Here is a 12,748-nt window from a genome sequence, read left to right on the forward strand (position 1 = left end):
TCACTCAGTTTTATTGCAAAGTCGCACTTATTCCAGCCTCATAAGATATCATTATTGTTACTTGATATGCCGTCGTCTGTACACAAAAATAATCATTTTTTCATTTCTAATTCGTCCACCATTGTTAAGAACGAATGAATTTATCATAATTATTTGATGGAAAATCTCTTTGAAGTCTTATAAAGATTACTTTTTGCTTTTGAGTTTCAAGTTTCAATGTCCACGAAAAACAAGACTTAGTTATTTATAAGAAGTTAATTAATAAAACTTGTTTATTTTCTATCTTGTTAGACTTTATGACAAAGCACTAACTTTGTTTTGGAACGAGGCAATTTTTTGAACGTTATTTGAAAATTATATAGTTCTAATCCACATTGAAATGGGGAAAAAAGATATGAATATAAGACATCCACCACAGCCAAAAGTCTCACATTCGTGACACATGACTGAAAAGTGGTTTTTAGATCTAAATTACATTAAAACTACGCCCAATCATGTAAAGTTTGCACCATTAGTTAATTATAATAATAAATTATTTAATCTGCTTCCAATCAATATTTTTCAATTTTCAAATTAATCAGTGGTGTTGAACAAACTTTTAAACTGGTTTTAAATAATCAAATAACACGAAACTACAAGATCATATTTATTTTAATTCGTTATAACAATGTTTATGTTTCAATCATTGAAATGAAAGAGCATTTTCCAAGCATCCAATTTTCGCAGGACTTGCGAGTAGGGTTGCCAAGTGTCCGGCTTTTTTCGGACGAATCCGGCCAAATATTTTCTCGTCCGGCCTGTCCGTCATTTGTTAGGCTTATGTAGCTGCTGCGCCAATCGAAAGTCGAGCGCACAAGTGAAACCATGATGCGATGTTTATATTAAGCAATATTTTTCGGCTTTTTAATATATTATTTATAGAGCTTTTAAAAGCAATGATAGCTAAAGCCCGGTCTGTGAGCACGTAGAATTTTGGTCCAATGACCCCAAGCTACCTATCTTTATCGCTCGCGCGTAATTATATTGCTGTCGCGACTGTGCGATGGGCGCAGTGAGTGTGCGAGCGCGACAGCAACATAATTACGCGCGAGCGATAAGGATGGGTAGCTTGGGGTCATTGGACAAAATTCTACCTGCTCGCAGATCAGACTATATTAAATCCGGCTTTCAGAATAAAATGTCCAGCCAAAATTAAGCACCGAGTCCGGCTAATGTGTTTTTGGACCTGGTAACCCTACTTGCAAGGCAAAAATAATACGGCACTTAACCCGTCGGCTGCTACGACTATTTTGGGAATAATTCCAAACAATTGGATTCTTCGGCGACATTGTATAGCGTTTTAATATTAAATTTCTCCAGAGTTCCATTCCGTAGCGTATGGAAGTAGATATTTTTATAACCGTATGAATTCCAATTTCTGTTCTATTTTGGAGACTCAATTTTATTACTTGAACTGTAGTGGGTTCAGCGATATGAAATGTTTTGTGGTAAGTACCTAAGTATTTATTGTAACTAAGTAAAGTTTAATAAAGCTTATTGAATAACTGTAAAAAAATTGCCTAAACACAATTTACCCACATTGTAAGGTATTTTGTTTGTTTATTAAATCCATCAATCTAACTAAAAATATGTTAAAATTACTGACTTCAGTATTGTATGTGAAAACGTAAGTTACAATCGCATTAATAACATAATTACTACCATTCAATTTCTTGGGTTATAAAAATGACAATTAGTGTCTGCTGTTAAATTCTTCTTGTTGTAAAATATTACAAGATGATTATTACTATCGCAAAATCTAAGGCCCTTTTCACACGGGTCTGGCGCCTACTGCCAGCGCGGTAACAAGGAAAAGAAATAAACTTGTAAAAATAAGTCATTTACCTATTACAAAAATTTTATGATAGGCAAAATATCCTACAAGACCCTAGAACAACTTTTTTTAATTATCAAAAAATACACAAAATAAAATAAAAAATCAGTCAAGATTTTTAAACGAGCCGCGATTAGCGGTTATCACGCCATTTTATCGATTTTGCCCATACATTTTGACGTCGATAAAGTATATCACGACGCGCATTCTAGCCCAGCGCGGCTGGTCCTTTTAAATGTGCTTTGTAAACGTGTTAAATAAAAAAAAACCTTACCCCAACTCTATACTGTTTTGTCTATAAAAGAACTTATCCATTTCCGTAGCAACATTTTTCATTTAAAACCTAGCTCAATGTGGTATGATCCTAAGGCTAGCTCAGCCAGGAACAGGTTAGCGATCCCGTTAGTTCCCGTGGGACCCGGGACGGAGGCTAATTGGCGCAATTCCTTCGCTATCGATTCGTTTTGACAGTGCTTGCATGCGCCCGACCCGTTCCTGGTTCTGGTTTTGCACGAATATGGAGAGATTGTGTTTGATTAGTTGAATAATAGCAAAATATTGCTGCGCTATTGATTCTGTATTTATATGTTTTTAATTTAATATTTTTGAAAAAACTGAAGCACATTATACTAACAACAACAACTGTTTCTGTAACTTATGAATTTCATTCAATAAAAAAAGTAACTTTAATAAAATAATACATAGACCGTAGCTGTGAGGATGCTAATACTTAAACTTTATTTTCTTCTTCTTTCTTTCTTTCTGACTTGTTTGCGCTAATAAATTTACTTTTCTTAAACTTTTTTCTTGTCTTGTTTGCCAATTTCATGTGAGAATTGATAAACTGAGTCCAATATAGTAATGATATATCGATCTTTCAGTAATGTTACTTTAATTAACTAAATATAAAACAAAAGTTACTAAAAAACGGATATTTCCATTGTATTTTTTCTAACATTTCACATGAAAATGCTGCCATATTTTAGCAACGCGGACATTTTGTAAGAAAATGTTAAGTGGACCCTGATGTAATCCATTAAATATGTCACGCGACGAAATTCCACCTGCAGAGTTTTTTACAGGTATTTTTAACTGTAATAGAAAATTGTATAACATTCTGTAATACTCCAGGGGTTTGTACCTACACCCACAAATTTTTCAAGTACCTACTGTGCCAGGCTATGTGGAACTAAGAAATAGACTTACGCCCGTATTCACAAACGATACTTGCTTATGTGAAGCAGCAAATCGAACGCTCAGCGTTGAATAGAGCTCTGTGGTTGGTTCGTGTGTCACCCTGTGCGTCCACGCGCACTGTGAGACCTCATAGTCATGTTTAGAATACGGGCGTTAGCGTATTTCCTTAAAAATCGCTCTTGGTTTGGTTTGACACCCACGATCAAATAAGTGTTTTAATTAAATTGTTCATGTAAGCTTCATGTAAAATTTGACTGAAACGTTCTCAATGTAAGTGAAAATGAACAGAAAATGAGCTTCAGTTCAACAGGAAAGAAAATTCATTTGTATGACAAATCTGTGTGAAAATAGAGTTTTGAGCATTCTTTTGTTAATAGAGACCAATTTAAATATTGACAATTGTCTTTTCCTAATTAATTTAATGAAGTTACCTCGAGATTCCTTCATCCATTACTAAGTTTGTAATGAAGAGAATTAACATAAAACGATTGGGTATACAAATTGAAACGAATGGGGGGTTTGTGGCGGGGAGGACAATAGGCACCCCTCTTTACAATTCTTTAGGAGTGATGGAATCTAAATTCTGAGAAACGGAGGTTCTCAATTCGGTTGGTATTTTTTTTCTATGTATGTACTTACGAGATTTCTGAACCGATTTACGTGATTCCAGTAAATTCCGAAGATTCCGTATTCGAGTATACTTTCGCCCGTATTCGCAAAAAATACAGAGGTCTCACAATCCGCGTGGACGCACAGAGTGTCACACGAACCAATCACAGATAGAGGTTGCAATCGAATATTCGAATATTCGAATTTAGATTCCAAATTTAATATTCGAATAGTAAATTAACATGTATTCGAATATTCGAATATTACAAAAATAAACAGAAAAGATAGAACGAAGACAACTTAGTGTTTGCAAATGTGGTCGGAGGCATCAAATACATATCACCAACTAAAAGAACTAGTCATTGATGCTTCCGAATTCAATGGTGAACACTAAGTTGTCTTGCGAAACCAAGGTTCAAACAAAGGTCCAAATTACCTGAAAGAGACAACTTTATTGAGCAAAGTCAGCTAACGATGCTGAAGACGGCGGACGGTAATGTCAACAAAAGCCGAGGTTCTGGGTGAGATCGAAAAGATTTATGGACAGCTACATACTTCCAAACCTGTTAATAACTCAGCAACAGATGCAAGTGCTAGGTTAACGCGACACTATACCAAAGACATCCTGTATATCAGCCTATACGAGATTAGGAAGGCTCTCAAACAGCTAAAGAACAACAAGGCACCGGGTGATGACGGAATAACCTGGGAGCTTCTGAACGCGGGTGGAACACCGAAACTCGTCCCGTCTTACTCTAAGTAACAACGCCAGAGGCATCGGATAGAAGCGTGGTGATGCTTTTCTTGGACTATGAGAAGGCCTTTAATTCGATCGATACTTAGGCAGTGCTGCAGTCTCTTCAGCGGTGCCGTATTGACTATCGGTATATCGAGATGCTGAAATGCCTGTACAAAAACGCTACCATGTCGAGCCGAGTACAGGAGCAGAGCACGAGGGCAATTCCTCTGCAGCGAGGCGTGAGGCAGAGAGATGTTATATCTCCGAAACCGTTGACCGCTGCATTGGAAGACGCTTTCAAGCTCCTTGAATGGAAAGGATTATTCTCAAACAGCTAAAGAACAACAAGGCACCGGGTGATGACGGAATAACCTGGGAGCTTCTGAACGCGGGTGGAACACCGAAACTCGTCCCGTCTTACTCTAAGTAACAACGCCAGAGGCATCGGATAGAAGCGTGGTGATGCTTTTCTTGGACTATGAGAAGGCCTTTAATTCGATCGATACTTAGGCAGTGCTGCAGTCTCTTCAGCGGTGCCGTATTGACTATCGGTATATCGAGATGCTGAAATGCCTGTACAAAAACGCTACCATGTCGAGCCGAGTACAGGAGCAGAGCACGAGGGCAATTCCTCTGCAGCGAGGCGTGAGGCAGAGAGATGTTATATCTCCGAAACCGTTGACCGCTGCATTGGAAGACGCTTTCAAGCTCCTTGAATGGAAAGGATTAGGCATAATTACCTTTCAATAGCGAATACATCACTCAGCTTCGGTTTGCTGACGATATTGTGGTCATGGCAGAATCGCTTGAAGACCTCGGCACAATGCTCGAAGACCTTAATGGAGTCTCTCAACAGGCAGGCCATCGGATGTACGTGGATAAAACGAAGCTTAGGTCCGACGTCCATGTTTCGGTTGGAGCTCGATTCTCGAGACTGTTGACAAGTATGTCTTCCTCTGACAAACGATTCGGCTAGGTAGATTAAATTTCGAGAAAAAGGTAAATCGTCGAATCCAACTCGGCTGGGCAGCGTTCGGGAAACTATACAACATCTTTTCGTCCAAAATACCTCAGTGCCTAAAGACGAAATTCTTCAATCAGTGTGTGTTACCTCTACCAGTGATGGCACACGGCTCGGAAACGTGGCCTTATAAATAAGCTCAAAATTGCACAGCGTGCTATGGGGAAGGCTATGCTCAGTGTTTCTTTACGAGACAGAATCAGAAATGAGGAGATCCGTAAACGAACTAAAGTCGCTGACATAGCCCGACGGATTAGCAAGCTGAAATGGCAATGGCTGATCACATAGTACGCTAAAATGATGGCCGATGGGGCAGCATGGTTCTGGAGTGGAGGCCACGTACCAAAAAGCGCAGCGTGAGACGTCCACCCACAAAGGTTAACCGAATACCTCATATAGGTAGCGGGAAGGCGCTGGATACAGGCCGCTGCCAACCAGTCATTATGGAAGTCATTGGGAGAGGCCTATGTTCAGCAGTGGTCGTCCTATGGCTGAAATTATGACGATGATGAGAATTTTATAACTGTTTTAAAAAGTATATTGTTAAATAGTTAAAATATAGTTCCTAAAGCAATAAAACCAGCAATAAAACATTGATAATTTAAGTACTTTTTTTTTTTTTTAAAGTATTCGAATATTCGAATAATATTCGAATATCACTGAAAAAATATTCGAATATTCGAAATAGAAATCTATCGAATATTTGCAATCCCTATCACAGAGCTCTATTCAACGCTGTGCGTTCGATTTGCTGCTTCACTTAAGCAAGTATCGTTTGTGAATATGGGATATAGGCGTCAATTCGAGTATAAGTCATATTAAAAGCTAGTAAAGATACTAGGTACTACACATTCGTTAATTTATTAATTAATAGTTTCACGTATGTACAGTAGAATCCCGATTATCCGAATCAATTAAAACCAGGGGTGTTCCGGATAATCGAAAATCCGGATAATCGATTTCAAAGTAAAATCAAACAATAATTAACTTTTTACAATAGAAAGGGTTTTCAATACATCATTTTAGAGTCTAAAAATCTAAATTTTAGACCATTGGTCATCCATTTCTTTTAACAATGAACTAAGAAGACGTCCGTACCATGTTACGGTGGCGGCGCCTTCGGTTTTTATGGGTCCAGACCCTGAATCGGTAATTAGAAACCGTGAAGAATGAGTCCGGATAATCGGATATCCGGATAATCGAGGTCCGGATAATCGAGATTCTACTGTACCTTTATTGTGAATCAAAATACAGACGGGTAATTATATTAATACAAAATTAAATTAGTTCCACTGTGCCCGCCTGAAACGTGTTAAATTACGAATCAAACAATTCGCAGACAATGTCGATGATAATCCGACAAGAGTATTATTGTTTATTACATAGATTTATTGTCTGAACATCAGAAACCACTTTAGTATGTCTTGTCTCTTGTGGATCTATGGTAGTAGGTACTTTGTACGGTCGCCGTTGGTTGTGGTAAGCCGAGCAAAGCCTGCCCCTAGTGAGGATGTGGTGTCACTACATTCCAGTCCAGGGGTCTCCAAACTTTGAAGCCTTGGGGCCATAATATTTTTTTCGGTATGTTGCAAGGGCCATAACAATTTTAATTTTTTTAGTCCGTCATGTTTAATATCCAAAAATATTGGACACATATATTTTTATTTGTCAATCTAACAAATAATTACATAGTTATGGTGCGTTGAAGTTCCGCACGACGTCACAACGTGCGGCACTTTTATGCACGCATTGACGTCACGGGCCTCTTCTTATGAATTTTGGCGCGCTTTATCTCTTTAAATTTTCATTAGTTTGAAAAAGTGAAAAATACGTGTAGAGTATTTTTTGATAAGTTAATTGACGGACTAATTAAAACTCTTGCTTTTTGACCCAGGAAACATCCCCATTGGCCCGCGGGGTCCATATTCGGTTTCATAAAAAATATTGTCATAATTTAAGAGTGCATAAAGTTTTTTGGCATACTCATCATTTCGCATAACTTTCATACAGAATAAATCATAAAGCATATATTTTTTTGCCATAACCACTTTTATTATAATAATATTTTAGTATATATTTTTTCTGTATTCTTGTTTTTTTAATAACGATTTCTAGGCATAACATTTATTGGCATCTAAACCAATGCCATAAATATTACCATTCATAATATACAAAATACCATAATGTTAACAAATATGAAATAAAAAATGTTATACATATAAAATATAAGTTAACAAATATAAATCCCATCAAAAACAATACTTGTCAAAAAAACCAAGTCTCGCAACTCAGTTGTTCTACGGTAAAAAGTTATGAGATCCATGTAATACCAAGTCCAGGCCAGGAAATCTTTAACGTTTTACATAAATTATTGACTTGGCCATCGCACTAAATAATTTAATTTACACGTGTTTTCATGCGATGGCCAAGTCAATATATGGTTTGGCAGCCTTGGACTAGAACAGGGATGTCCAAACGCGGGCCGTAGTTTGGACATCCCTGTTCTAGTCCAAGGCTGCCAAACCGTGTCGCCCGCGAAATAATTTTAAGTGGCCCTCGGAAGTATAGTTTGAAAATACGCACCTACTTAATTCAAAAAAGTTTTTATTGCGCTTGTCCTAAAAGTAACTGAAATGGGAAAAGTAAGTGGCCCGTCGTTAACGCCTGACTCTTTAAAAGGTTGTTCAGCCCTATTCTATTCAATTGAAATAAGGAAAGAAAGAAAGAAAAAGGTTTTTGTAGTAAAAAGAAAATAAAAAACAAAAGTCTTTGCTCTGTATGAGGACGTAAAGTACACAAAGAGCAGGTTATGGCCACTGGTAAGCTGCAGAAATCATGAGAAAACACACAAGATAATAAAAAGAAAAGAAAAATAAGTAGGCAGGTAATATTTTTTAAGATCATCAAAACTTTATATCTTTTATTAAAATGCTGAGTTTATATCTCTCTCTGTAATATCCTTCTTGACTACTCCCAGATGGAAAATCTTGATGTACCTAACATAATATTACGAGTATAATATTGTTGATCAAGGAGTATATAGGTACTCTAGCTAGGTGTCAATACAGGGCGTCCCATAAAATAGTGTCAAGCCGAAGTCCAGACCTAGAGCATCACTAGGGGTACCCGAATCACCCCTATATTGTTTTTCCGAGATTTGTGATAGTTTTCGAGTTATGATTGTTTTTATATCTCTGTGCTTAAGTACTTTTTTGGTCACTGTGGCGCGAATAGTTGTGGTACATGTCATTTTTTAGCTGATTCAGAAGTATTTACATCCGTAACACGAATGTAAACTAAAACCGTTAAAAATCCTGTATGATGTAAAAAAAAAATAACTCAAAAACTATCAAGTCGCGGTGATTCGGATAGCCCTAGTGATGCTCTACCTCTAGGCTTCGGCTTGACACTATTTTTTGGGACAACCTGTATATGCTTGATCAACGAGTACTTAGCTAGGTGTCTATTATCATTAGACAGGTGCTGACAATATTGATTGAGCTTTCCCACTCGGTAGCTCTCTAGAGCGCCTGCCTTTGATTGTCGAGACGTATTCAGGTCATATTCCCAACTTCTGACAACAATTACTTGGAGTAGTTCAGTCAGTCTATAGCAGTCATAGGATCGATTTTCATTACACTATGAGGGTTACCCTATAGCAGGGTTTCTCAAACTTTCGGCTCCACGAACCCCTGTTAAAGTTTCTAGGTGACAGCGAACCCCTTAAATATCTAAATCCCCACCCCCCTAAAGAAAGTAATGACTGTTGAAGAAAATGAGGTTTTTATAAGGCCACCATGTGTGCCGCACGTGCTTGCCAGTCATCAAGCCGCCATGCGCCATTACGTAAACATTGTCGCGAACCCCGCCGTCGAATGGAGGTACCTACCCCACTTTCATAAACCCTGTTCTATAGGACTTCTCTAGCCTATTCAGCAAGAGAATGCCCAATGGCATTAAGTTCGCCTTGTACCAACTTAACGGTATAAAAGAATAATTAAATAAATGAAATGTACAGTTTTTTGTTTTTGTCCGGCGTCCGCCATTTGGATAATGGTCTCTAGGAGTTGCCCAGCCTAAAGCCACATCTGGCGCGAAAAAGCAGGAAAATTAATGGGGCCAAGTTTCGGGTGTACGTGAGACTCATTTCCTTTGGAAGACGATAACTTGAGTTAAATCGAAATTGTGCCATGGCGCAAAAGAATGGAATTGTATTCTACTTCTATTCCTTTTACTTAAAAAAATGCTCATTAACTCTAACACACTGCATTTTCAGAAGAAATACGCAATTTTGCTGCCTTATGAATAGTTATTCTAAAGCGATCTGTGTAACAGCAACATTATTTTGTGCATTTGGCGAACAAAATTGGCGCTGAGCAGCCATTTATAAGTCTTCATACTGCCAGTAAAAAATTGTAAATAATCTTCTCCTAAACTTTGCTTGTACATTTACTGTAGGAGCGATACCTTTTAGCAGTAACATTTCTCAGAAACATGTTACAGGTGATTAACTATGGCTAATAATAAATGCGAATGTAACTTTGTGTGTTACATTTTCACTCCTAAATAGAAAGAACCATTTTTATTGCAAAATGATGTCTCGCCGTCACATTGTTATCATCTTGCTTTCTTAGTTCATGCCAACAGGAATGTCAGCATTCTTCTAACAAAGTAATATTGAGGATTATAAGTAGGTACACTAGTTACACTACCTGTGCCAGTTGTGACGACAGTTTAACTTTCCCCCGGGACAAACTTGACCTTCACTGGTTGGGTCTTTATGGCGGTCAAGCTGTAGATCCTGGCTACACAGGAGTTTCAGCGGTGGGAACGAGAGGTGGGAATAGTCCCGTACCTGTGCCCGTGTGTAATTCTTCAAATCAGACCAGTAGTTCCTGTTTTTTAACATATTTAAATTATATGACGCGGTTAAATTAATATAAACGTTTATATGGGGACTTCATATTTCTCACACCTACAGAGTTCTGGTCAAGGAGGAGTGATAAGAAAAGGACAGTTACGCGTGATAGATGGTTTAACTTTCGCAGACCAAGCCGCGGGCAGAAGCTAGTCAATAAATATAAACACGCATGAGCACCGATAAGGCCTCTGAATCACCAACCGAATGAGATCCACATGTACGTGCTTTCTATTATTTTCGGCATTATCATAACACCTGGCATTTCTTGTGAAATCCTTTCACAATACAACATCATTTTATTCGTGTGACCTAGTTTATCTAAAACACTAGTTATAAATAAAAGAAACATCTCATAGGGTTCATTTGTATACAAATTGTGAAGGAAGGAAAACAAAAATGAAGACACTTTTAGTGGTCATTGCTGTCTCTGTATTAGCGGTAAGCTTTGTTATTTACTTTTTAACCGAATTCAAAAAAGGAGGAGGTTATATGTTCGGCTGTATGTATGTTTTTTCATGTCATCATCATCATCAGTTCATTTAGTACTGCAGGACCGCGCCCCGTCTCTATTTTAACAGCGGCTAGAAGTTTTGGAAGCGAAATACCACTCACTGATTATTTATTTATTTAAAACTTTAAAGCCAAATAAATGTGAACATAAGGCGAACTCAATGCACTAATAAAGCATTCTCGATCAGTTTACCTTCAATTATTCACGAAATCTTAGAAACTTTAACACAGTACAAACTTGAAATTTGGCAGGTTGGTTCCATAAAGGATGTTTTTAGCGGATGAAGAACGGATTTTACGAAACTCCACCCCTAAGGTGGTAAAATGGGGTCCACGCGTACAAAGTCGCGGGTGGCCGCTAGTAGTGGATAAATTAATGAATATGAACCCCGAACCCTTATGTCCAAGACGATTTACCGCACCACTGAGCCATCGCGTCATTTGTGATAAACTTTATGAGCTATAACTTTTTAATCAAGTCCCCTCAATGAATGTCTCGTAAAGCGGCATTTACTGCTAAACACCTAGCTTATAAAAATATTTTTCTACCTACTAAAAATATCTCGGTACAGCCGAAGTAGGTATACCTATTCGTTTTGGGGATAAAACTCGAGTTAAATAACAAACTTATGGCGAAAAAAAGCCCTAAATGCTTTAACAAAAGAATCTCTTTTTTCATATGCGCATAACATCACACAACATAAACAGATCGTTTCATCCACGAAGATGCGCCCCACCACTTTTTGGTCGAGGGAAGCGCGCGGTGCGGGGAGTTTGATCCGACTAATCCGAGCGTCATTATTGTAGTGTGCGTGTGCAATCATGGATAAAATAATTATCCATCGATCAAAAAGTGGTGGGGCGCGTCTTCGTGGATGAAACGATAGATTGTGAAACCACCCCATACTTACGAACCTCTATTTTAGGGTCCTTATGTCATTAAGCTTATTATTTGTGTTTTAAAAAGTTGCTATGTAGGTATTGCTATAATATAAATTAGATACAAGCTTGCTAGTTATTGTCATAACATCAATTAAATAATTATGCGGTATTGATTCCAATAAAGCAATATTAATTTCTAATGTTCCAATGAAAATGAATAATGGAAACGAGACCGTACTCGTACATTACCACAATTATTAATTTGTATAGAACGTCAATATTTATTAACGAATTCAATATTGGATTCGCAACATGTTGCGTCTTTGTAAAATTATTATTGGAAGCACTCTCACCACACAATAATATTTTAATGATAGTATGTTTTCAGAGTTAAATTCAACTAAAAGTGAGCGTGTCTTGTTTTTCCCCCACAATGAATATCGAATAATTCTTTATTGAAAAGAAGAAAATGTAATGTGTATCTTTTCATTTATCTTTTACCATATTGTGTGACCTCACTATGTCCTGACTAAGCTTTTGCGCTCTACAATAACTGAAATTATCACTTTGAGTTAAGGCCTATTACCTAAGCGGTATTCGCTACCGTCTGCGGCAGAGAAAACCCAGTGGGTATGCGGTAATAATACTGTTCAGACCTAAGCGGTATTCGCTAACGTCTGCGGCAGAGAAAACGCTCTAGCCGCGGTACTTGATACTAAATACCCGAGCGAAACCCGCGTGATATGTACCTCTACCCACAGCGGCAGCGAATATCGCCAGGTCGCTCTAGCCGCGATATTTGATACTAAATACCTGAGCGAAACCCGCGCGGTATGTACCTCTACCCACAGCGGCAGCGAATATCGCTCAGGTTTGAATAGGCCTTTACACATACACTGGGGTATACAGGGTGGAAACGATAAGGTGATCTCACTCGATTATTTCTACTATACAAGACATCGAAAAACCGGTTACTCATCCTGAAAGTGTATCATG

The sequence above is a fragment of the Ostrinia nubilalis genome, chromosome 2 (genome assembly GCF_963855985.1).
Source record: "Ostrinia nubilalis chromosome 2, ilOstNubi1.1, whole genome shotgun sequence".
Classification (NCBI taxonomy): Eukaryota; Metazoa; Arthropoda; class Insecta; order Lepidoptera; family Crambidae; genus Ostrinia; species Ostrinia nubilalis.